The 23,859-nt window shown below is 39.0% G+C and overlaps 1 long non-coding RNA gene across 3 annotated transcripts; it reads right to left on the bottom strand.

Moving 5' to 3' along the window:
* Positions 1-221: 221 nt before the first annotated feature.
* On the bottom strand, positions 222-23,816 carry LOC131496003 (uncharacterized). Of its 3 annotated transcripts, none has more exons than XR_009254257.1 (4): positions 23,741-23,816; positions 19,016-19,293; positions 18,837-18,889; positions 222-504 (listed from the first exon to the last, which is right to left on the bottom strand). It is a non-coding gene; the product is annotated as an uncharacterized LOC131496003 (long non-coding RNA). The 3 variants fall into 3 exon arrangements; XR_009254258.1 differs by having other exon boundaries at positions 18,852-18,889; XR_009254259.1 differs by having other exon boundaries at positions 19,126-19,293.
* Positions 23,817-23,859: the final 43 nt, after the last annotated feature.

Raw genomic sequence — 23,859 nt, 5'->3', positions numbered from 1 at the left:
TTGCTTCCGTGAATCCTAATAGCATTTTGACTAGACTTCTCTTGTGGTTCCTATTCATTATGATAATGATAGCACTTATAGCTGGTTTCCTTATAAACAGTAGGCTTATTGAGGTTAAGGTCTTTTTTGTTTTTTCCCATAGTCCGTACCTCAGTAACTTTGTAACATATTAAACACTCCATAAATTTTGTGGAAAAAAAAAATGAACGATGACATCTGTGTAGAAAAAAATAGATGACGTGATAAATGAACAAAATGAATGAGCCCTTGACTTAACCACAATGAAAGTTCTGTGCTGACTTTTGCCTAAAAGTTCAAATAAACCTAAAAACTAGGATTTAGTAGTATGCTGTGGGAATTTGTCCTTGATCCTATGTTGAGCCCTTCAATCCTTCATTTCTTCTCTCATTCATAATGTCCTTCTATGTGCCAGGAACTATGTTCACTCGGGTGGGAGCAGAGGCGTAAAACTCAGAAGGCTTGGTCTTTGCTGTCTAGTAGACTCTGGGAAAGCAAAAAATAATAATAAAAAAACAATGATAGAGAATTAAAATGATTGGCTACAGAAGGTGAGTGGGTGAACTGGAAACACAAAGAAAAGAGCAGTTGATCTGAGGTGGGAGGAAGGGAGGCATTGGAAAGGCTTTATACAGAAGGTAACTCTTGATGTGAGTCTGTGTTTGGAAATTTTATCAAATTCAGACTAAGAAAAAAGGTGTGCTTATCACATTTACCGAAAATACAAAACTAGGAGAGACATAGTAGATGACAAAGTTAGGAATTAAAAAAAAAATTATGATAGTGGTGCTTCTAGTAACTTCTACCAAGGAGATAATCATACAAGTGCAGAAAGACTGTTTACCATAGTTCTGCTTATAAAAGTATAATTTGGAAGCAAATCACTTGTCTAAGTTGTACTTCACAAATGCAATAGAACACTACACAACCATTAAAAATAATGTTGTTATTCTCTATTACCTGAAAAGATGTGTATGTTGAGAGAAAAGAGCATGTTATAAGACAGAATATAGTGTGATCCCGTTGTAAACATTGCACATTCACATCAATATGCATGGAGTTTCTTTTTTAATTAACCAAAGTGGAATTACACCGTTTGGCAACTTGTATTTTTTCTGTATTATGCCACAGGTCTCATTCTAAACTTAAAAATGACAGAACACAGGCACCTGGGTGGCGCGGTCATTTGTGTGTCTGACTCCATTTTGGCTCAGTTTATGATCCCAGGGTCATGGGATTCAGCCCCATGTTTGGTTCTGTGCTGAGCGTGGAGCCTGCTTAAGATTCTCTCTCTCCCTCTGCCCCCCTCCCCTGCTTGTGCGCTCTCTCTCTCTCTCTCTAAAAATAAATAAGCAAATGAGTAAATAAATAAGTAAATATTTTTAAAAAGACAAAACATAATTAACAAAGCAACGGTAAACTTACTATTATAAATAATGTTTTCTTTGATACCATTATAAAAATAAACTTGTGTGTTGATTTTTTTAAAAATGCAATCACTCCTAGGTGTAGAATTGGGGATGATTTTTACTTTCTGTTTTGTACTATTACCATCTGAATTTTTACAAGGAAAAATAATTTTTTTAAAGCATCAATCTACTCTTTTAATCATAAAAAGCTAGCTACGTATCAAAATAAACAAGCTGAGACAAAGAGGGATATTTTATATCCTCCAAATAAAGCACACAAAATAGGGGAGGGGCAACTTGATAGTTTATATGAATAAGATCTGGGGTTTTAATTATTCATATAATTACATGCCCACCATGCATAGCCCAAGGGTATGATGTAGTTATTAAAATTTGAATGCAATTTTAGGCTACATTAACAGAATTATAATACACCAACCATTGGACTGTGAGCCTGTTTAACCACATATGGATTCAGTTGCAACTTTGCTCTATAGCAAGAGACATTATAATTTAGGGTGTGTTCAGCCAGAAGAGAGAGATCAAAACACTGTCACAGATCAATGTTGTTGAGAAAACTCATAACAATTAGCCTGGAAAAGACAAGATGCAAGAGGGCACATGTCCGATATCTTCAAATATTTTGAAAATGGAAAGCAGCATAGAGTTCTTCTGTGTTGTCCCAAAGAGCAAAACTGGGCATAGGAATGGGATTTATAGCAAGGAAGGGTTCAGCACAATATCGGAATATAAATCAGAGCTGCCCCCGAACAGATCTAGCTGCCCACAAAGCAGTAAGGGTTGGAAGCAGGTAAGAGATCATTGGGGGGTTTTGTTTTGTTAATTTATTTATTTTGAGAGAGAGAGAATGAGAGAGAGCATGCGCGCATGAGCTGGGGAGGGGCAGAGAGAGAGTAGGACAGAGGATCTGAAGCAGGCTCTGTACTGACAGCAGCAAGCCCAGTGTGAGGTTTGAACCCACAAACTGTGAGATCATGACCTGAACCGAAGTCAGAGGCTTAACCGACTGAGCCACCCAGGTGCCTCGGTAGGAATCATTTGACAAGGAGGTTATAAGTGCTGGGAAATGGCTTCAAATAACATACAGATGAATTAGATCCCTTCTATTTTTAAGATTCAATGGCTTATTTTTTCCCTCCATAAATGTGAATCCTCATTGGCCCCATATGTTCATATGTTCATTTCTGACTACATCTTCATTTAATTAATTAATTAATTAATTAATTTAGGAGCAGAGGGAGAGGAAGAAGGAGAGAGAGAATCTGAAGCAGGCTCCATGTGAAGCACAGAGCAAGACTTGGGGCTTGATCCCACAACCATGAGATCATGACCTGAGTCGAAATCAAGAGTCCAATGCTTAACAGACTCAGCCACCCAAGTGCTGCTGTCAGTCATTTTAAATCATAGTCTTATAATCCTTAGCTGGGAGAGCTCATGGTCCAAAGTCCAGATGGTTACTAACAAGGTATTTCTTGGTATGAGTTCATGCCAAAAGAAATTAGAAAATGTATCTTGCTGAAAAATCTCATGTCTTTTCACTTCTAGGATTTGTTTCCCTAATTCCCTAAAAAGGGAAGTTTTTAATTAATAAAAGATATGCAGTGCCACTTGAAATTGGTGATAATTCAACTCCCTTCCCTTGATGACCCATCAAAATCACTCATAGCAGGTCTTCTATGGATTATCCCATCCTCTCTTGGCAAGGTACTTTTATAGGAACTTCTGGTGTTGGCAACAGTTACAATAAGGTTAATAACAGTTAATAAGCTGTCAAGAAGGTTATTTTAACAGCTATTTAAAGATGATCATTTTGGGGCACCTGAGTGGCTCAGTCAGTTAAGCCTCTGACTCTTCATTTCAGCTCAGATCATGATCTCATGGTTTGTGAGTTTGAGCCTCATATCAGGCTCTGCCCTGACAGTGTGGAGCCTGCTTGGGATTCTCTCTCCCTCTCTCTCTTTGTCCCTCCCCTACTTGCACGCACTCTTTCTCTCAAAATAAATAAACTTAAAAATAAATATATAAAAAGATCATCTTAACAAAGTAATCTGTGCAAGAGACATTCTAGGCTCTCAATGCCATCCCTGAACCTATTTCCAATCCTTATTGAATTTTTTGTTCCATCCCTGAAAATTGCCCCATCACACAACCTTATCAATTTGTTTATTCCTACTCCATGACAGATCTTGAGCTCATCCTCACCCTCTCCCATCTAGGAAAAGGGTGTGGTTCCTTGGGAAACTGAACTCAGAAGGCCTTAGGCAGGAGGTAGGTGTGAGAAATAATTTCTCATTTCTCTCTGAAACCACTTTCTTAGATACAAACATCCGAAAGTCAAGATGTCTAACGAAGGCGGGAATTAGGGGGGATGCCAAAATAGTGCCCACCATATGGAGGCAAACCATCAGCTAGAATGGGGCTGCATTCCTGAGGGGAAGATTAATTTTTAAGCAAGATTATTTATTATTATTAACCTCTGTTGTTTCCTGTTGTACTGTATAATGTTAAAGCCTTTATTTAGTCTTTCTTAGAAGTTTTATTTCCACTTGATGATCATAACCAAACCATTTATTAATTTGTTGATTTGTTTAATCATTTATTCACTGATCCATCAAAGATTTATTGAACATTGCATTCAATAGCAGGAACACAAGAAGGAACAAGATACAGACCTACCTTCAAGATGCCCACACTCCAAACTGGATGGGATCTCCATTCTTGATGCTCCCAAAATAAAAAGGTCACACTTGGGGAAGTATAATGGCCCAGCTGTGATCTCTACTAGTGAATTATCTTCCCCAAAGCCAATCTTAAAGAAGCGGGTGGGGGTTTGTTAAGAATGTAGCTCCCTGGGGTGCCTCGGTGGCTTAGTAGGTTGAGCATCCAACTTCATTTTGGCTCAGGCCATGGCCTCATGATGCTGTCAGCACAGAGCCCACTTTAGATCCTCTGTCTTCCCCCCACCCCCCGTTCACTCTCATGCACTCTCTCTCTCTCAAAAATAAACACTAAAAAAAAAAAAAAAAAAAAAGAATGTAGCTCCCTGGGAAACTCCTATTCATCCTTTAAAACTTAGGTAAAATATTTAAATATTTAGAGTAGTGTCTGGTGTCGTATTTAGTAGACCCTCCTTGACTTGCCCTGATGCTGAAGAATTTTGAAGAATCCCCCCAGACAACTTTTGTACTCCACTGTTTGCCTTTCTGTTTTCTTTTCCAGATAGTTAATTTTCAAAAGGAGGGGCTGAATTTTAGCATTACTGTATCTTCGCATCCGTCAGAGTTCCTGGCATGTAGCTAGTGCACTAAACACCTCCAGGAGTGAATTGCCATGAAGGCTCGGTGGTCTGCTGTTGCCAAAGCCATCCTCTTCCTGGTGTTGGGGTCACCTCTTTTTTTCAGATGATATCTCTCCCCAATCTAGATATCGAGGTTCTTAGACTTGCTGAGTCACAATAGGAGAGAGACTTAGAGGGAACCTTTCTACTTTAAAGAACAGTTATTTTCATTCTCTTAAATGTCAGCATTGTTTCTGCTTCCATTTTAAGATCCCAAATAGGAGTTCTTCTTTGTGGGGAGAGCTTGCAGCTCGGTCATTTCTGGACATGCCTGTTCTTCACCCAGAGTACCACGGAATGGAATCCTTGTGTTTTCACACAGGATTGATTATTTCACACAGGAGTCGTTATCCTTAAGTCTGTTTTTCAGGATAGCCTATACTGATGCCGCCAAGGTTTTATGAACCAAAAATCAGAGCTCATGTTCAATTGCATAAGGAAATACTCACAGACAGAAATTGGGACTGTCACAAATAACTGGGACATAGAATCATTGGGTCTCATGCTCCTCTCCCCACATATAATTCTTCTGAATGTCAAGCATGTGCTCTGCTCTTCAAAAAGTATACCATGGATGTTACCAGTTTGTACAGAACCCCCACTGTTCTTCCATAGTATTCCACAAGAAGGCTGCGTTGGTCTCAGGGAGAAAACACACTTAGAGCTGGGTTTTAATTCCTGGCTTTGTAACCTACCATCTTAGGCGTGACCCAGAAGTTAGTTGACTTCTCTGAGCCTCTTTTCTCTACAACAGGGTTATTTTGGGAATATATGTGATGAAGTAGATAACATGTCTAGCAGGCATGACAGACACCTGATATATTCTAGATCCTCGTTTGTCTTCTTTAGCTCCTGTGAGATACTGAAATGATCACTTCATAAAACCAAACCAAACTAAGCCCAAACAAGAGAAAAGTAAGTTTTTTTAAGAGGAAAAGACAATAGGTTTAAAATTCTGGCTTCCAAAGTCCTGAGTACTTTACTCCAGGAACTGTGGTCACATTGCAGAATAACCTGGGTTACATCTGGATGGGGGTCCCCGTGGCTCACTGTGGGCCCCAGAACTGGATATTGTGTTTTGCTTTGGGTAGGCAGTGGCCAATTTCCTAAGAATCAAATTCTCCATGTGACTTGCAATGTTGATTCAGCTTTTGTCATGTATGTTGATAGATGTCATTCAGAACACAATTCAAAAACTTGTCAAAATCATATTCTGCATTCCTTCAAACTCAAATAGTAAAATTTATGGATCATCAATTTTGGTAGAAATCCAAGTTCTCTGTAAATCTCCAATGCTACAATTTCTCAGCAAATAAAATTATGAAAGATCAGGTTTTGTCTAATAAGGGTTCTTTGTTTCAAAATCAGTTTATTAGTTTCCTTAGAAATGTTTTCAAGTTCATTCTTGATGGTTTTTCCCTAAAATTTTCCAAGCTATTAAAGTGAGGCTGACTAATACATTATATGCAATGTAAACAAAACTCCAAAAGGAAAACAATTGAACTTAAATTTAATGACAATGACAATATGGTTGTAATAGGTTACGTGAAAACCACAGGCTATAAAACAAAGTATAGGATGAATTTCAGTTTCCTTTCAAACAGGATGCATTTAGTTATGAAAAAAGTCCAGAAAGATATGTACCAAAGTGATAACAGTGGTTATCCCTAGACTTCAAAATTACAAATAACTTAAACATTTTTTTTTCTAGTTTCTAACTCATGAATCAATTGACAGGTAGTCTAAAATGAGCATATGCCACTTGTTTAATATAAGATAAAAAAGCTTCAAAAGTTATTTTAATTTTTAAAAAATCTGACTTTTAAAATGATAAACTGGTTGGACAATTGCATTAATGTTATTTATAGCTCATGCTATAATATTTTAAGCCAATAAAACACCCTAACCAGATAAGCATTTGGTGAAATCTCCAACCCCAGGCAACTTTTTTGTGTCCTACTCTTAAATAGACATAAAAAAAGTTTTTTTTAAATCCCAAATTCTATGATTAATATAATTAGTATCCCTGAAAATGAGAATCAGACACTGTTAAAAGAAAAAAAATCAAAGAAAAAACACACAGTTTTTGAAAATTAAATTTTGATATGACAAATGAAAAAAAAAAGGAATAAAAGGAAGGAACATAAAGTTGAGGAAATATCCCAGAAGGCAGAATAAAATAATAGAGAGGGAATATAAGGAAATAAAGAAAATTTAGAGATTCTATTCAGGAAATCCAACATTCAAATAATGGGGTATTTCAAATGGTGGGGGAGGGGACAAAGAAATTAAGAGAAGAGAGAAGAAGCTATTGAAGAAACAACTTAAGAAAATTTCCCAGACCCTTTCCAACTGAAAGGGTCTCCAAGTGCCTTCCTCAAGGAATGAGATTTCACCCACACCAATGACAGCATTAAACACTGTCAATGAGACAGAGTGGGGCTAAAGAGCCAAATTCACATTTTCCATTGTGGCGAGTCAAAGATAGAATAGAAAACGAGGGGCACCTGGATGGCTCAGTCAGAGTCACGAGTTTGAGCCCCACATCAGGTGTAGAGATTACTAAAAAAAAAAAAAAAAAAAATTATGGAAAAAAAGAACAAAAACTGAAAACCAGGAGGTAGCAATAGAAGCATATTATTTAGACATATTGAGTTAAGAAAACAATCAGTGAAAATCAGTGGCCTCTGTGAGGAGGAAATTTGAATTTGGAGGTAGAAGTCAGTGTTTCTTACTACATGTCTTGGAGAACTATTTGATTCCAGAAATCATGTCCATGCATAACCTTGATAAGAATAAAACTTTAAAAAATTCCTGTAGAAATGGCAGTACTCACTGAAGGCACTTGTGTAAGGGAGCAGTGTTGATGTGATCCAAATACTGTATGATTGTTTTCTGACTTTACACAGAAATAGCACTCAAAGAACTTAGGAATAGTTGACATACATCCTAGATGCCATTTCTCACAAATATCAGGTGTCTAGAAACAGCTTTTGGCAAGTTCTGGGTTGCAGTCAATGGATGCTTGAAACCCTGTCAAGTGTCTGAAGAGCTGATATTCCATGTTGTTGATGGAAGTGCTTCCAATGAGCTTAGAAACTGGATACACAAGACAGAACTATCCTTTTCTCGTACCATACTAAGAACTTCTGTGTACTCTTGCAGATTGCGGGTTAGCATACTTGTACATGGATGTGGGAGGAGGGGCACATGCAAGTATTCTTTTGAACACTTTTAGAGCCATACAGAAGCCCAGAAATTTGTTGCAGTAACACAGAAGGTGTTATTTTGGCCTGAAGAACTCTTACCTGAAAAATGCAACCTAACAGAGCTCTCAAGATGTCAGCCACAAAGGTGTTCCCAAGTATCTGAGTATCATCCTATTGAACAGTCATCTCACAGTTATTTTAATGTTAAAGGACTTCTGTTATGATGCTCTTACTGTCAATATATTTGATGCTAAGTTGTTGCTTCCTACTTCGATAAGATAACTGGATTAGCTACTTCCAAAGTCACACTCAGGTGACACAGAACACTCTAGACCATCAGCTAAGAGGCTGGTGCTTACTCAGTTCATGGAATAATTGTTATTTAACTATAAAGTAAAATAATAAAGAGCCTACAATAACGCCTTATTTTATACTCGTTAGGACTGAAAGTACTTTCCATGATTTACTCAGTAGTGTTTTATACGTTTTGAAAAAGAATGGTTAACGGTCTAGGATTTAGAGACAATTAAGTTACTGTTTATGGTGTCAAGAACTGAAAGTCTGATTATGTTGCAGAGACCCACATTACCCTCAACTACTCACGGTGAAGTGAAACAGGATGTAAATTATAATGGACCCATTGCTTTTGCAAGCTGCTTAATCTTCTCAGAAGATGTCAGCTTGAGTCCAAAAATTTGTTGAGTAAAAAACTCAAGATATTTGGCAGAAATGATAGATTCAGTTTCACCTTCTAAAGATGGGCTACACGTGAAACTAATTTAACACTGTATGGTAACTATGCTGGGATTCTAAAATTTAAATGAATGAATGAAGGAAGGAAGGAAGGAAGGAAGGAAAGAAGGAAGGAAGGAATAAGTAAATAAATAAATAAATAAATAAATAAATAAATAAATAAAATGGGTTCGATAAAATTTTGAATCCCTCTTAGGAATTTGTATTTATATACTATCTTCTATAAGAAAGTCACCAATTAATTTTTGGTCTACCATATGAAGAGAGCAAAGATGATAACTCTAGGCATAAAAGAAAGAGAAACAGACACAAATAAGCCATTTTATTAGTTAAATGGAAGTGTGCAATAGTAGAACAAATGCCAAACTAAGAGCCACGAAATCTAGGTTCTATCTTTGCTCTGCTACTTTATTTTGTTACATTGGGCAATTAATTATTTTCCTCATTTTTTAAAATGGGATTCACTGAGTCCAAAATGAAATCATGTTCCATAAAAGTAACTTAAAAAAAAAACCCATAAAGTAGTGTGCAAATGTTTAAAAATGAACAAATTAAATGCAAGGAACTGGAAAAGGGAACTTGCATAGGGCTAGCCTTAGGAGTTCTGGCTCTTACAAATACTATGACGAGGGTTAGACTTATGGGGAAATTTCCAAACATTTTGGCCTTAGGCCATTTTATGGTTGATTTTTTAAATTTCATACTTGTTCTTTATTTCAAAGTAGGTTTTTTTGGTTTGTTTTTGTTTTTGTTTTTTGTGTTTTTGTTTGTTTTTACTATGTTTAATACACCAAATTTGACACCAGTTGGCATATGTCTAACAGAGAAGCCCTTGGATTTGATGACAAGTCTGGAGACTAGGATTCTGGAAGTTAAATATCCAGGCAATTCAAGCACCCAGCAATGCATGTTCCTAGTGCGCACTCAACAGTACATGTTCAGTGAAGGTAGGTCCTGATGAAGTTCAACTTGAAAGGTACATAAGGTCAACGCAGCACCTTAAGATGAGAATTCTATTGAACTACACTCTGAAGTCCAAATGGTATGTATTCCAAGAGCTGCAGTTGGCTTTGGCAAAAGATACAGCTCGGTTCAACATGCCAGGACTTTTATGCTTTTTTTGCTTTTCAAAATTTTCAACAAACCATGTCAATTACTTAGTTAATTTGTTGGCCTAGAACAATTTGCCCAAATTCCCTAAAGAGGCTACTGTAGCCTCTTTTTGGTTCATAGCAACAACTTGTCCCTATGTTCTGTCACCAGATGGCAAAGTAGCATAATACCCCTATGTAATTATGTCTACTCTATGTGATTATCTTCTAGACACAACAGGAAGTATGGAAGTTGTTGTTAGCTCTGATCTTCTGGGAAGTTCTAGGAAACTTAACAGGTTGTTAGTTTCTGCTAAAATGTTAAGATGGTTTTGCAAAACTCTTTCCTGGAAGTGTATAGTGACCTTTCAAAATGAAAGTAGAAGTCTAGATTTCTAGCAGATACCATTCATACATAAGTAGCAGAAGAGCTACTCTGGATATTTCACATTTATTAGGTTTTTATGCTTATGAAGCTCTTTTTACATTATTTGGAGAGGCAGTTCTGATTATAAAGGAAACACAAACCCATTGGAGACACAGGAGAGAGTAAGGATAAAAATGCAGGAAAAAGACATTTCCTGGAGTTTTACCACATAGTAGCAACACTTAAAATATTTTGGTGCATTTTGTCCATTTTGTAAAATGTGTTTTCTTATATGGTTGTGATTATATTGTGATACAAATTCCTATGCAGTTTTCTTTCTTTCTTTTTTTAAAGTTTATTTATTTAATGGGGGGAGGGGCAGAGAGAGACAGAGACAGAATCACAAGTGGGCTCCACACAGAAGCACGGTTTGATCCCACGACGGTGAGATCACAACCTGAGCAGAAATCAAGAGTTGGTCGCTTAAACGACTGAGCCACCCAGGTGCTTCTGTAGGCAGATTTTTCTTATTTAACAGTTTACACTTATTGCCCCGTGCCATTAAAAATCTTTTAAAATCGACTTTTAGAAAATATTTTTCTGATAATAAGAAATATACAAAGTTTGAGAAATATATAATAGTATAAGGGAAATAAAATTTATCCATAATCTTGGGGTGCCTGGCTGGCTTAGTCAGAAGAGCATGTGACTTTTGATTTGGGGTCGTGAGTTGGAGTCCTATGTTGGGAGTAGAGAATACTTATAAAAATAAAATCTTTTTTAAAAATGTTTACTTATTTTGTGAGAGAGGAAGTACACGTGCGCTTGGGAGCAGGGGAGGGGCAGAGAGAGACCAAGAGAGAGAATCCCAAGCAGGCTCCATGCTTAGTGCAGAACCCAATGTGGGGCTCAACCTCACAAACCGTGAGATCATGACCTGGGCAGAGATCAAGCGTCACTTAACTGACTGGGGCACCTGGGTGGCTCAGTCTGTTGACCCTCCGACTTCGGCTCAGGTCATGATCTCACGGTCCGTGAGTTCGAGCCCCGCGTCGGGCTCTGTGCTGACAGCTCAGAGCCTGGAGCCCGTTTCAGATTCTGTGTCTCCCTCTCTCTCTGACCCTCCCCTGCTCATGCTCTGTCTCTCTCTGTCTCAAAAATAAATAAATGTTAAAAAAAAATTAAAAAAAAAAAAAGAGTCACTTAACTGACTGAACTACCCAGGCATCCCCCTAAAATAAATTCTTTAAAAAGAATTATCCACAATCTTACAATTAAAGGTAATCATCAATACTTTGGCATATTTCCTTCCTTTTTCTTTATGTTTTTTAAAAAAATTTTAAATGTTTATTCATTTTTTGAGAGAAGGGAGAGAGAGAGAGAGAGAGAGAGAGTGCGGGAGGGGCAGGGGCAGAGAGAGAGGGAAGCACAGAATCCAGAGCAGGCCCCAGGCTCTGAGCTGTAATCAACACAGAGCCCAATGTGGGGCTCAAACTCAGGAACCACAAGATCGTGACCTGAGCCAAAGTTAGGTGCTTAACTGACTGAACCACTCAGGTATCTGTTCCTTTCTCTTTAAATGCATTTCCTTTTACACAGCTGGGGTAATACCTTTTGTAAAATCCTGTTTTCTTCACTCATTTATCTTTTTTTTTAAGTTTATTTATTTATTTTGAGAGAGACCCAGATAGCGCAAGTGGGGGAGGGGCAGAGAGAGGGAGACAGAGAATCCCCAAGCAGGCTCCGCACTGTCAGCCTGGTGCCCCATGTGGGGCTGCAACTCAGGAAACCATGAGATCATGACCTGGAAACCGTGAGATCATGACCTGAGCCGAAACCAAGAGTCAGACGCTTAACCAACTGAGCTACCCAGGCACCCCCCCTTCACTCATTTATCTTAAGCAGTTTCCCACATGATTAAAATCTTTCCCAAAAGATTGTTTTTAATGTCTGCGGTGTAATGTTATACCAATACACATAATTTCCTTCACCATTCCTCTTCTTCGGGCTTTTTATTTTTTAAAATTTTTTATTTTTTTATTTTAGAGAGAGATCAAGAGCAAGCCAGGGAGAGAGGCAGAGGGAGAGGGAAGGAAAGGAGGAGAGAAAGAGAGACAGAGACAGAGACAGAAATCTTAAGCAGGCTCCATGTTCAGAGCAGAGCCCATCATGACCTGAGCAGAAATCAACAGTCAGACCATCAACTGACTGAGTCACCCAGGCACTCTCCTTTAGGGCTTTTTCCAACAGTTTAATTCTTTCATAGAATGATCCAGAAGTCTTGAATTTTATATTAATTTGTAATATTTCATAAAAAAGGTTGAGAAATTTATACCAATAAGGTATGAAAGAGGAAAACAGGACATTATACATATGAAGTCAAGAGGCAGTCCTTCATAGTCATAGGGACAGTGCTGGACCCTAAATACATGCTGCATGGGCATTGCTTTCTTACCTTTTCCAAGGAGGGTTTGGGATGGCGTATAGAGATACTCAGAAATTAGGACAAAGTAAAAAAGGGGCTAATGGCGAGCCACAAATTTAATTCTGAGCACCCAGCAGCCAAAGAAATTGATTTTAAGACAATTTCCTTAGAATGAAAACCAAGTTGGGCACCGAAGGGCAGCTACCTGGTGTCGAAACGTAAGAGAAATCTTTATAAAAGAGTGCAAGATGAGGGCATGGTCTGTGGGTTATGCCCGAGACTAGGGTACAGGAGGTCTGGATCCCAGGATTGGCTTTGCTACTAACCAGAAGTGCAAACTGGGTAAATCATTTAATCACTGGTAAGGCCTTTATTTCTGTCACTTAATGTTCATTTGTAAGGGCTCACTATGTGCCACTAGGATTACAAGGGCAAATAAGTTTGTGTCCTTAAGGAGCACAGATACTCAGGAGGAAGACAAGCATGGAAGCTGTGTGGGGGAATCCACTGCAGAAACGGTATAATAGAGGGATGAACAGGGACATGAATGTCTCAGCTGACGTACATCTCGACTTCTAGGTTAATCTAGACGCCAGATATCACCTTCTGTAAAATTCCATTATGTTAAAATCAATATCCTGAATTAAGAAATATTAAAATCCTAATAGGATTGAATTGACTAAAGTATCTGTGAAGCAACCGTAACTGAGAATGGTAACCGTGTTAATGTGGAAAACTGATCGAAACATCTGTGGTTTTCTCACTTGCTTTTGTAATTGTAATAGGGGTTGCTTTGCAATATCTGTTCCATCCAAGGATGGTCTTTTTTAATTGTATGCTTTGTCAGAAGACCAACTCTATTTTTTTCTCTTCCTACACCCTCTCATGCTCTTTTCCTGTAAAATAGTCTGGCTGAGCTCTCCTTTCAGAATCTCTTCCTATTGCCCCTGTCTTCCACAATCGTCATTGCAAATCTCCTTTTTCCGTTTCACATTCAAGTTTAACATATTCACATTCCTTGGCACTTATTTTTCTTTGGTTTCTTGTATCCAGTCAATCAAATTCTACAACTTTTTTTTTTTTTTTTCTGAAGAACACTCAGATTTTTCATCTGCCTCTGTTGTCACTGACAATTCCTTGCCTTCACTTGTGGTAAATTCTCATTCGGGATCCTCCAATATCTTCCTCATGTGGGTTCTCTGCCTTTATTTCCCACACTCCATTCTAATTATTTCCATACCTCTTTACATCACTGGCTTCTATGGTGATTTAATTCTTAGAATTCATTTCATAACACTGCCATTTTCCAGAGTCAATGACTAATTTGGTCTTAGTGGGAAAACTACCAAGACTCTGATCAGGATTTTCCATCCAAGCAGGTTTTATTTCATATACTTTCTCTTTTCATATAATCTTTGTCTCTCAGATATAAGCCCTCTCATTGGTCACTATGATTATTTCTTCTCTTTTAAAATTTATAATCTTGATTCTCCACAAATCTTTTAGTATTTAACTTGTATTTTTATAATACCATAGTCCACATGTATAAGCCTTTCTTTATTTCATATATACAAATTTCTTTCTTTCTTTTGAGAGAGAGAGATAGAAGATACAAGTGAGTGAGAGGTAGAGAGAGAGTATCCCACAAGGGGAAAAGAAAGAGAGAAGTGGGGCTCACCTGGGGCTCCTGTTTTACCCAAAGCGGGGATCGTGCTCACCCAAAGTGGGTCTCGAGCTCACCCGATGTGGGACTCGAACTCATGAGCTGTAAGATCATGATCTGAGCCGAAGTCAGATGCTTAATGACTGAGCCACCCAGGCGCTCATACAAATTTCTATATTTTGCTCCCTCACTAAGTTGTGAGTCCTGAGGATAGTGACCGTGTCTGCCGTAAACACTAACTGGGGTAACTGACGTTCCCCACGTGATTACTTCTACCCTTCTCCCTCCTCCAGCTCTAGCTAAGTGTTCTGAATGGAAATGGTCATCTTCTTTTATGATCCTGCTCTTCTGATCATAGGATTGGTTAAGGTGTAGACTTGTCACCATAACAGCTCATTCCCTGGACCACAGTGAGTGATTCAGAGTGACATGTGACCTAAATAGGGCCAGAATCCTATCTCAAGAGTTGAGAGAGAAAAACCAGTTTTTCTCTTGTATTAAAAGCTGTAAAAACAAGAGCCTGGACCCTTTGGGTGGTACATGTCCCACCAGAGAAAAATGATCTGGGAGAATGGCTGAGAAGCAGACAGAGAAATCTTTGTTCATTCCTCTTCTTGCCAATCTGAGATTTAATTATTTAACTATTTATTCAATTCTTAGAGCTAGTTCTCAATAAATCTCTGTCCTTTTATTTGTTTCATCTGGTTTGAGTTGAGTTTGTCATTTACAACCATGGAGGTCCTCATTCATATAATATTTGAACTATATTTTGAAATCCTTGTAGAATTGATCTGTAAAATGGGGACCTCTATATATGACATGCCTCATATCTGACCAAGTAGCTTAACTTAAAAAAAAAAGAGCTCCAGAAGAAATTTTTTTTTAATTTTAAATTTATTTTTTTAATTTACATCCAAGTTAGTTAGCGTATCATGCAACAATGATTTCAGGAGTAGATTCCTTAATGCTCCTTACCCACTTAGCTCATACCCCTCCCACAACCCCCTCCGGTAACCCTCTGTTTGTTCTCCATATTTAAGAGTCTCTTATGTTTCGTCCCCCTCCCTGTTTTTACATTATTTTTGCTTACCTGTCCTTATGTTCATCTGTTTTGTCTCTTAAAGTCCTCATATGAGTGAAGTCATATGATATTTGTCTTTCTATGACTAATTTCACTTAGCATAATACCCTCAGTTCCATCCATGTAGTTGCAAATGGCAAGATTTCATTCTTTTTGATTGCCAAGTAATACTCCATTGTATAAATATACCACATGTTCTTTTTTTTTTTTTTTTTTTTTTTAATTTATTTTTGGGACAGAGAGAGACAGAGCATGAACGGGGGAGGGGCAGAGAGAGAGGGAGACACAGAATCGGAAACAGGCTCCAGGCTCCGAGCCATCAGCCCAGAGCCCGACGCGGGGCTCGAACTCGCGGACCGCGAGATCGTGACCTGGCTGAAGTCGGACGCCCAACCGACTGTGCCACCCAGGCGCCCCGTCACATGTTCTTTATCCATTCATCTGTTGATGGAAATTAGGGCTCTTTCCATACTTTGGCTATTGTTGATAGTGCTGCTAGAAACATGGGGGTACATGTGTCCCTTCTAAACAGCATACCTGTATCCTTCGGATAAATACCTAGTAGTGCAATTGCTGGGTTATAGGGTGGTTCTATTTTAAATTTTTTGAGGAACCTCCATACCATTTTCCAGAGTGGTTGCACCAGCTTGCATTCCCACCAGCAGTGCAAAAGAGATCCTATCTCTCCGCATCCTTGCCAACATCTGTTGTTGCTTCAGTTGTTAATGTTAGCCATTCTGACAGGTGTGAGGTGATATCTCATTGTGGTTTTGATTTGTATTTCCCTGATGATGAGCGATGTTGAGCATTTCTTCATGTGTCGGTTAGCCATCTGGATATCTTCTTTGGAGAAGTGTCTCTTCATGTCTTTTGCCCATTTCTTCACTGGATTATTGGGTTTTTTTGGGTGTTGAGTTTGATAAGTTCTTTACAGATTTTGGATACTAACCCTTTATCTGATATGTCGTTTGCAAATATAGAAGAAAACTTTTGTTGTCAAAACTCTTTAAATTCTATCCTGAAATTCTTCCTAATTTATTCACTCCCCAAGCTTTTTGGGAGTACCTGAAAAGTACAATACCTGAAAATCAGTGCATGACAATTTAATTTGCCTTCTAATAAGGCACACTCCCACCTCCCTAAAGTTACAGACTCTAATTTGTCGATTGTCCCTTAAAACTGTGATTTGTTTATTTTACATAACAAAGATATACTGAAGGCTTATTTTGAGCCAGATGTGCTAAAAATTTACCTCTTCAATCCTCCAACACACCTCTGAAGTAGGTACTATTATTATCTCCATTTACAATGAGAAAACTGAGGCACAGAGAGACTGAGTAATTTGCCCTAGGTCACAGAGTTAGTACATAGTGGAGCTGGAATTAATTCTTAAACTTTATTATGCATCAGAACAACTCAGGTGTGTGTTAAAAATGCAGATTCCTGGAACCTACTCGTCCAGAATCAGACCAAGAAAAGGTAAGACTACTTTTTAGATTTTTTTTACGTTTACCAAAAAATTCTCTCATCTGTAGCCTTCAGCTATCTTAAATTTGGTTGAGAATACATTTCATCTTTTTTTATTTTTGTAATAGAATGAGATTCTGCCACATGTGGATCTGATATTTAAACTGTACTGATCTTCTGTATGCTGAAAACTATAGAAAGCTTATGAAGGAAATTTCTTTAAATGGAAATTTCCATTTAAAGAAATGGAAAAACATTCTGTGCTCATGGATTGGAAGAATAAATATTGTCAAAATGTCAATACTACCCAAAGCTATCTACACATTCAATGCAATCCCAATCAAAATTGCACCAGCATTCTTCTCGAAACTAGAACAAGCAATCCTAAAATTCATATGGAACCACAAAAGGCCCCGAATAGCCAAAGTAATTTTGAAGAAGACCAAAGCAGGAGGCATCACAATCCCAGACTTGAGCCTCTACTACAAAGCTGTCATCATCAAGACAGCATGGTATTGGCACAAAAACAGACACACAGACCAATGGAATAGAATAGAAACCCCAGAACTAGACCCACAAATGTATGGCCAACTCATCTTTGACAAAGCAGGAAAGAGCATCCAATGGAAAAAAGACAGTCTCTTTAACAAATGGTGCTGGGAGAACTGGACAGCAACATGCAGAAGATTGAAACTAGACCACTTTCTCACACCATTCACAAAAATAAACTCAAAATGGATAAAGGACCTGAATGTGAGACAGGAAGCCATCAAAACCCTAGAGGAGAAAGCAGGAAAAGACCTCTCTGACCTCGGCCGTAGCAATCTCTTACTTGACACGTCCCCAAAGGCAAGGGAATTAAAAGCAAAAATGAACTACTGGGACCTTATGAAGATAAAAAGCTTCTGCACAGCAAAGGAAACAACCAACAAAACTAAAAGGCAACCAACAGAATGGGAAAAGATATTTGCAAATGACATATCGGACAAAGGGCTAGTATCCAAAATCTATAAAGAGCTCACCAAACTCCACACCCGAAAAACAAATAACCCAGTGAAGAAATGGGCAGAAAACATGAATAGACACTTCTCTAAAGAAGACATCCGGATGGCCAATAGGCACATGAAAGGATGCTCAACGTCGCTCCTCATCAGGGAAATACAAATCAAAACCACACTCAGATATCACCTCACACCAGTCAGAGTGGCCAAAATGAACAAATCAGGAGACTATAGATGCTGGAGAGGATGTGGAGAAACGGGAACCCTCTTGCACTGTTGGTGGGAATGCAAACTGGTGCAGCCACTCTGGAAAACAGTGTGGAGGTTCCTCAGAAAATTAAAAATAGACCTACCCTATGACCCAGCAATAGCACTGCTAGGAATTTACCCAAGGGACACAGGAGTACTGATGCATAGGGGCACTTGTACCCCAATGTTTATAGCAGCACTCTCAACAATAGCCAAATTATGGAAAGAGCCTAAATGTCCATCAACTGATGAATGGATAAAGAAATTGTGGCTTATATACACAATGGAGTACTACGTGGCCATGAGAAAGAATGAAATATGGCCCTTTGTAGCAACTTAGATGGAACTGGAGAGTGTTATGCTAAGTGAAATAAGCCATACAGAGAAAGACAGATACCATATGTGTTCACTCTTATGTGGATCCTGAGAAACTTAACAGAAACCCATGGGGGAGGGGAAGGGAAAAAAAAAAAAAGAAAAAGATGTTAGAGTGGAAGAGAGCCAAAGCATAAGAGACTCTTAAAAACTGAGAACAAACTGAGGGTTGATGGGGGGTGGGAGGGCGGGGAGGGTGGTGATGGGTACTGAGAAGGGCACCTTTTGGGATGAGCACCGGGTGTTGTATGGAAACCAATGTGACAATAAATTTCATATATTGAAAAAATAAATAAATAAATAAATAAATAAATAAATAAATAAATAAATTGTACTGATCTTGCTTCAATAAATAATAACAAATACATACCCTTCAGGCACTCACCAGAGATCTTAATCTTGAACTGACCGCCAGCCAGATCGCTGCAAAGAAATAGTTGAAACAGGTATTTGAGAAAGACATGACCAAAGAACATGCTTACTACTTAATCCTTTCGCTGTCCTTACTCTATCACCCAAATAGAATAAATCCCCCACAAATCCACATACTTGGACTTTGTCAGTGTGATTCTCTGTGGAAATGCTTTCAACTCTTCTCAATCTCTCAATTAACCAGCTCCCATTCAATGCTCAGTTTCTGGGTATTGTCCCCACCATACTTCTAAAGGCACTGTTACTGAGGTCACCAGCAGCCAACTGGAGACTATATGATTTCGAGGCTAAGGAGGTGTTCTCCGAAGTCAGTCCAGCTCAATTCAAATCCCGATTCTGCCACCTCCTGGCTCCAGCTCCTTGCTGAACCTCTCCGTGTTGCTCAATGTTCCTATCTGTAAAATGAGGATAATTATGGTACCTATATCCAGGGTAAGTGTGAGGAATGAGCGAAGTAATAATGCTTGTCAGGTGATTAGAACAGTGCGCACACAGTCAATGAATGCTATTCGCCAGAATATAAGCTCCTTCAGAGCAAGTTCAATGTTTCCTTCATGACTATGTTCTCAGCGCCTGACATATAGAAGTTACTCAAATGTAAATGCAATGAATCCAGTAACTACCAAATCTAATGGCATTTTCAGGTCCTTTCTTAGTTGATCTTATGTGACATCAGTCAAATACTCAGATAGTATTACCTCTGTTAGGCACTGTTCCAAGCACTTTACACTTATTTACTCTTTTAGTTCCCGTAACAATCTTATGAGACAGGCACATTACTGTGAGCATTTTATACATGATGAAAGTGAGGAACAGAGATGCTTAGTAATTTGCCCAAGCTCACACAGCTAGTAAGTGGTAGAGCCAGGAATGGAACCCAGGCAGTATGGTTTCAGAGTTTATGCCTTTAACCTATGTTTGCCGCTACTCATTTCTTCTTTAAAACTCTCTTCTGGGTGCCTGGGTGTCTCACTTGGTTAAGTGTCAGACTTTGGCTCAGGTCATGATCTCACCGTTCGTGGGTTCAAGCCCTGTGTTCGGCTCTGTGCTGACAGCTAGGAGCTTGGAGCCTGCTTCAGATTCTGTGTCTCCCCCCCTCTCTCTGCCCCTCCCCTGCTTCTCTCTCTCTCTCTCTCTCTCTCTCTCTCTTTCTCAAAAATAAACATTAAAAGAAATAAATAAAACCAAATAAAGAAAAAAATCTTCCATTGGCTTCCATGAAAGCACCATCTCTCTGACTCCTCCTTCATTGGTTTTCTCTCTGCTTAGCTCTGAAGCAGGAATGGCATTTCCCAGAAATCTGTCTACAGCCACTGCCTTCATTTACTTTACGTGCTCCCTAGTTGAGGGCATCCACTGCCATTCCTACTTGGATGATTCCTAGCCCTGTATCTCTATCCCAGAGATCCTTCCTGAGGCTCAGACTTGTGTGTCCAATTGCTCAGTGGACCACATTCCCATCTGACACATATAATAAATGCATTCTTTTCCTCAGCAAACATGCTTCTTTTCCATTTAGTTCTCTGCCTTAGGAAATCACCCGTCACTGAAGCCAGTGAGCTGATGATCACCTGTAACCCAGCTCTTGCTTTTTCCTGTCCCGTCCAGTCAGCATCCACCTCCGTTCGATATTTGACTGTACCTCCTAAACGTCTCTGAATTCTCATAACCATTTCCCTCGTTTTGGATTCTCTTACCCTGACTGTAGCTTCCTAACCGGTTGCCCTATGCCTCTTTAACCGATTTCTCTCAGTGCTACAGGAGTTACTTTACAACAACAAAACCCCCAAAAGCTCCTGACATCACTTTCCTGATGAAAACTTTGTAGTGACCCCCTTTTCTAGGAGAGGAATAACTGGATTCCTTGACACGCTATGCAAGGCCTTTCGCGGTCTGGTGCTGCCCCTGCTTCTGGTTTCATCAGCTTCCCCTCTCTCGCTTGAAAGCAACTTGCTCTAGCAATTCTGAGCTCCTTGCGTGTCCCCTGGAGATCTCTGTGCTTTCACGAAGCTGTGCTTTCTCAAAGATCTCTCGTAAATGCCCTTTCCCAGCTGTCGCACTGACCACGCTTCCTTCTCCTTCAAGAATCAGATCTTCAGAAGAGCAGCAAACCAAACACATACCACAAGAGGCCATCGCTTAATAGATTTTTGCTCCCTTCTCATGATGCACCCACTTTCCCTGGCAAAATTGATGTGTTCTGCTGTATAAACTGCTTATTTTCTTTAGTCTACTAATCACAAGTATACATATGTTGGTAAATTATACCCCACTTTTAAAAAATAATAAATTCTTCTTATTTTTTAATGTTTATTTTTGAGAGAAAGAGAGAGAGAGAGAGAGAGAGAGAGAGAGAGAGAGAGAGTGAGCGCAAGTGGGGGAGGGGCAGAAAGAGAGGGACACACACAATCTGAAGCAGGTTCCAGGCCCTGAGCTGTCAGCACAGAGCCTGACGCGGGACTTGAACTCACGAACACAAGTTCGTGATAATGATAAAGCCGAGCTCTGACACTTAACCGACTGAACCACCCAGGTGCCCCAATGAATTCATTTTAAATAAACCCACTTACATCTTTTTTCGTTCAAATGTATTATACTCTTTATTTTTTATATTTATTTATTTTTCAGAGAGAGAGAGAGAGAGAGCACATGTGTGCATGTAAGCTGGAGGAGCAGAGAGAGAGTGGGACAGAGAATCCCAAGCAGGCTCCATTCGGTCAGCACAGAGCCTGCCATGGGGCTTGAACTCACCAACCGTGAGATCATGACTGAGCTGAAATCAAGAGTCAGACATTTAACTGACTGAGCCACGCAGGCACCTCAGGTACTCTTTATATTAAAATAATAGCGGGGATGCCTGACTGGCTCAGTCATGTGACTCTTGATCTCAGGGTTGTGAGTTCGAGCCCCACTTTGAGTGTAGAGGTTACTTAAAAATAAAAGCTTTAAAAAAATAATAGGAGTCAAGAAAAAACCCCAATCTTACCCCAAATCAAATCAGTATTTTATTTGTCCATCTTATCTTTAGCTCCTTATCCATGTGCAGATTCTTTTTTCTATATTTATATTTAATATCCTCCATAGAATTGTACATTCCACCTCCTTTGATAAGGTCATACATGTTTTTCTAGTGTGCTTCTAACATGTTTCTGACTTGCTTCCTCTCCCTCACGTCTTTTCCACTAGGAAAACCAGTGACAACAGTGTGGTGTGCACCTTTCCACTCTGTTCTCCTGTTGAATCAGTTGTATTTGGGGAGGAGGAAGGGAGGTTTTGTCATTTGTTTTAAAAAAAGAGACAATATAACACACGTGTCTTTTCCTCTTGCTCTTCTCCTTTAACAATTCATGAAATTACTCCAGGCTAATAAACATAGCTCTAACTCATTCTTTCAGCTGCCTAGTATCTTAAGGGATGAAGAGAGCACGATTTACTCAGCCAATCCTGTGTTGAAGGGCATTCAGGTTGTTTCCAGTTCTTTACCACTACACACAGTGTTGCAACAAGCAAATACACATATCCTTGCACACTAATGCTTTTGTTTCCATGGGATTTCGTCCCCCAAACAGGAATTGTTTATAGAAACTAGGTTGGAGCATGGTTTGTAAATAAATAAAAGCACACAGCATAGCACCATACATTCAAAGAAGGTCAGTAAATGATGATAATGATAAAGGATATTTGACTATGTGGTTACCTAGCAGCGTTTTGATGGGAAAAGATATGTTTCCCAGCAACTAGCAAGTATATATCATTGAATGAGAACTTGTAAGGAAGCACAAAAGACAGAACCTGGTGCATAGCAACTAGGAACCACTGTTGCAAAGTGTATTTCCTGTTGTATTTGCTAGGCCATCTTAGACTGTGGAGCACTAGTCTAAGCAGCTCTGTTACTGGATACTGAGTCCCTGACCTTCTACAGTTCTAATCAAACTATAATATGCTTTCAAAACACCTCAGCTTTTAAAGAGCTCACCAATTGTATTACCTTGAAGCTGGTGATTTCAGAATTACGAAGGTGTCTATTTGAAAGCACATTAGATGAGGAGTCAGAAACTAATCCTTGCCTCTGCCCACTTGTCAGCACGGTGGCATTTTGAGCAAGCCTCAGAATCCTCATATGTAAAAAAAAAAAAGCTAATAACACTCATGCTGCCTACTTTGCAGTATTGTAGTGAGGAACAAATGGAATTATGCAAATGAAAGTACTTTGAGAGAGCTATACATATATTAGCATTGTTAATATTCTTCTGATTCCTGAGTGGGCAATGTACTGTGTATAGTGGCACCTTCCTGTTCTTTGTATCTCCAGGAAAGAATACATTACCACAGAAAAGATTGATTTTGTAGCAGTCATGAAGTGCACTACGAAAGTACAGAACAATCAATATAAAAATAACAGACTAGATGTCAGCCATTGAATCTATCTGCCGACGTTGTTCAATGAACTTCTAGGACAATGAAGATATTTACAAAGCTGCCTCAGTTTTTAATGTTTCATACATAAATGAAAATAAAATAATATAGCATGATTTCCCCCCTTCTTTCCTGTAAGTTTCTATTTTTAACTCCTGTACAGCATCAGATGTAATACCCTTGTGTTCTTTCCCTGGTCCTGGCCCCTGCCCATAATATATACACATGCTATAGGAATCCAGCTACGCTTGGGATGTTTCCTGTCCAATTACCGTTATTTTTACTGTGATTGAAACATTGAGAAATTGGTTCCATTATAAATTAATACTCCATATATATTTTGAATGGGTAGGTCTATAGATGGAATAGCAGAAACTCCCCAACAGACATGAAGGATCATTCGTTTCAGAAATAAGGCATACTTACAGTGTTCACTCTTTGGTGGGACAGAATGTTGGTAGAAGGAGCTCAGAAGTCTCAGTGCCAGTTGAAATTTGGCAGTTGGTTCCTTCCAGCTGTTCTTAAAGGTATTCTCCCTGCGGGGA

This window comes from Neofelis nebulosa, chromosome 15 (genome assembly GCF_028018385.1).
Source record: "Neofelis nebulosa isolate mNeoNeb1 chromosome 15, mNeoNeb1.pri, whole genome shotgun sequence".
NCBI classification, from domain to species: domain Eukaryota; kingdom Metazoa; phylum Chordata; class Mammalia; order Carnivora; family Felidae; genus Neofelis; species Neofelis nebulosa.
This window is presented reverse-complemented; position numbering and strand designations above follow the sequence as displayed.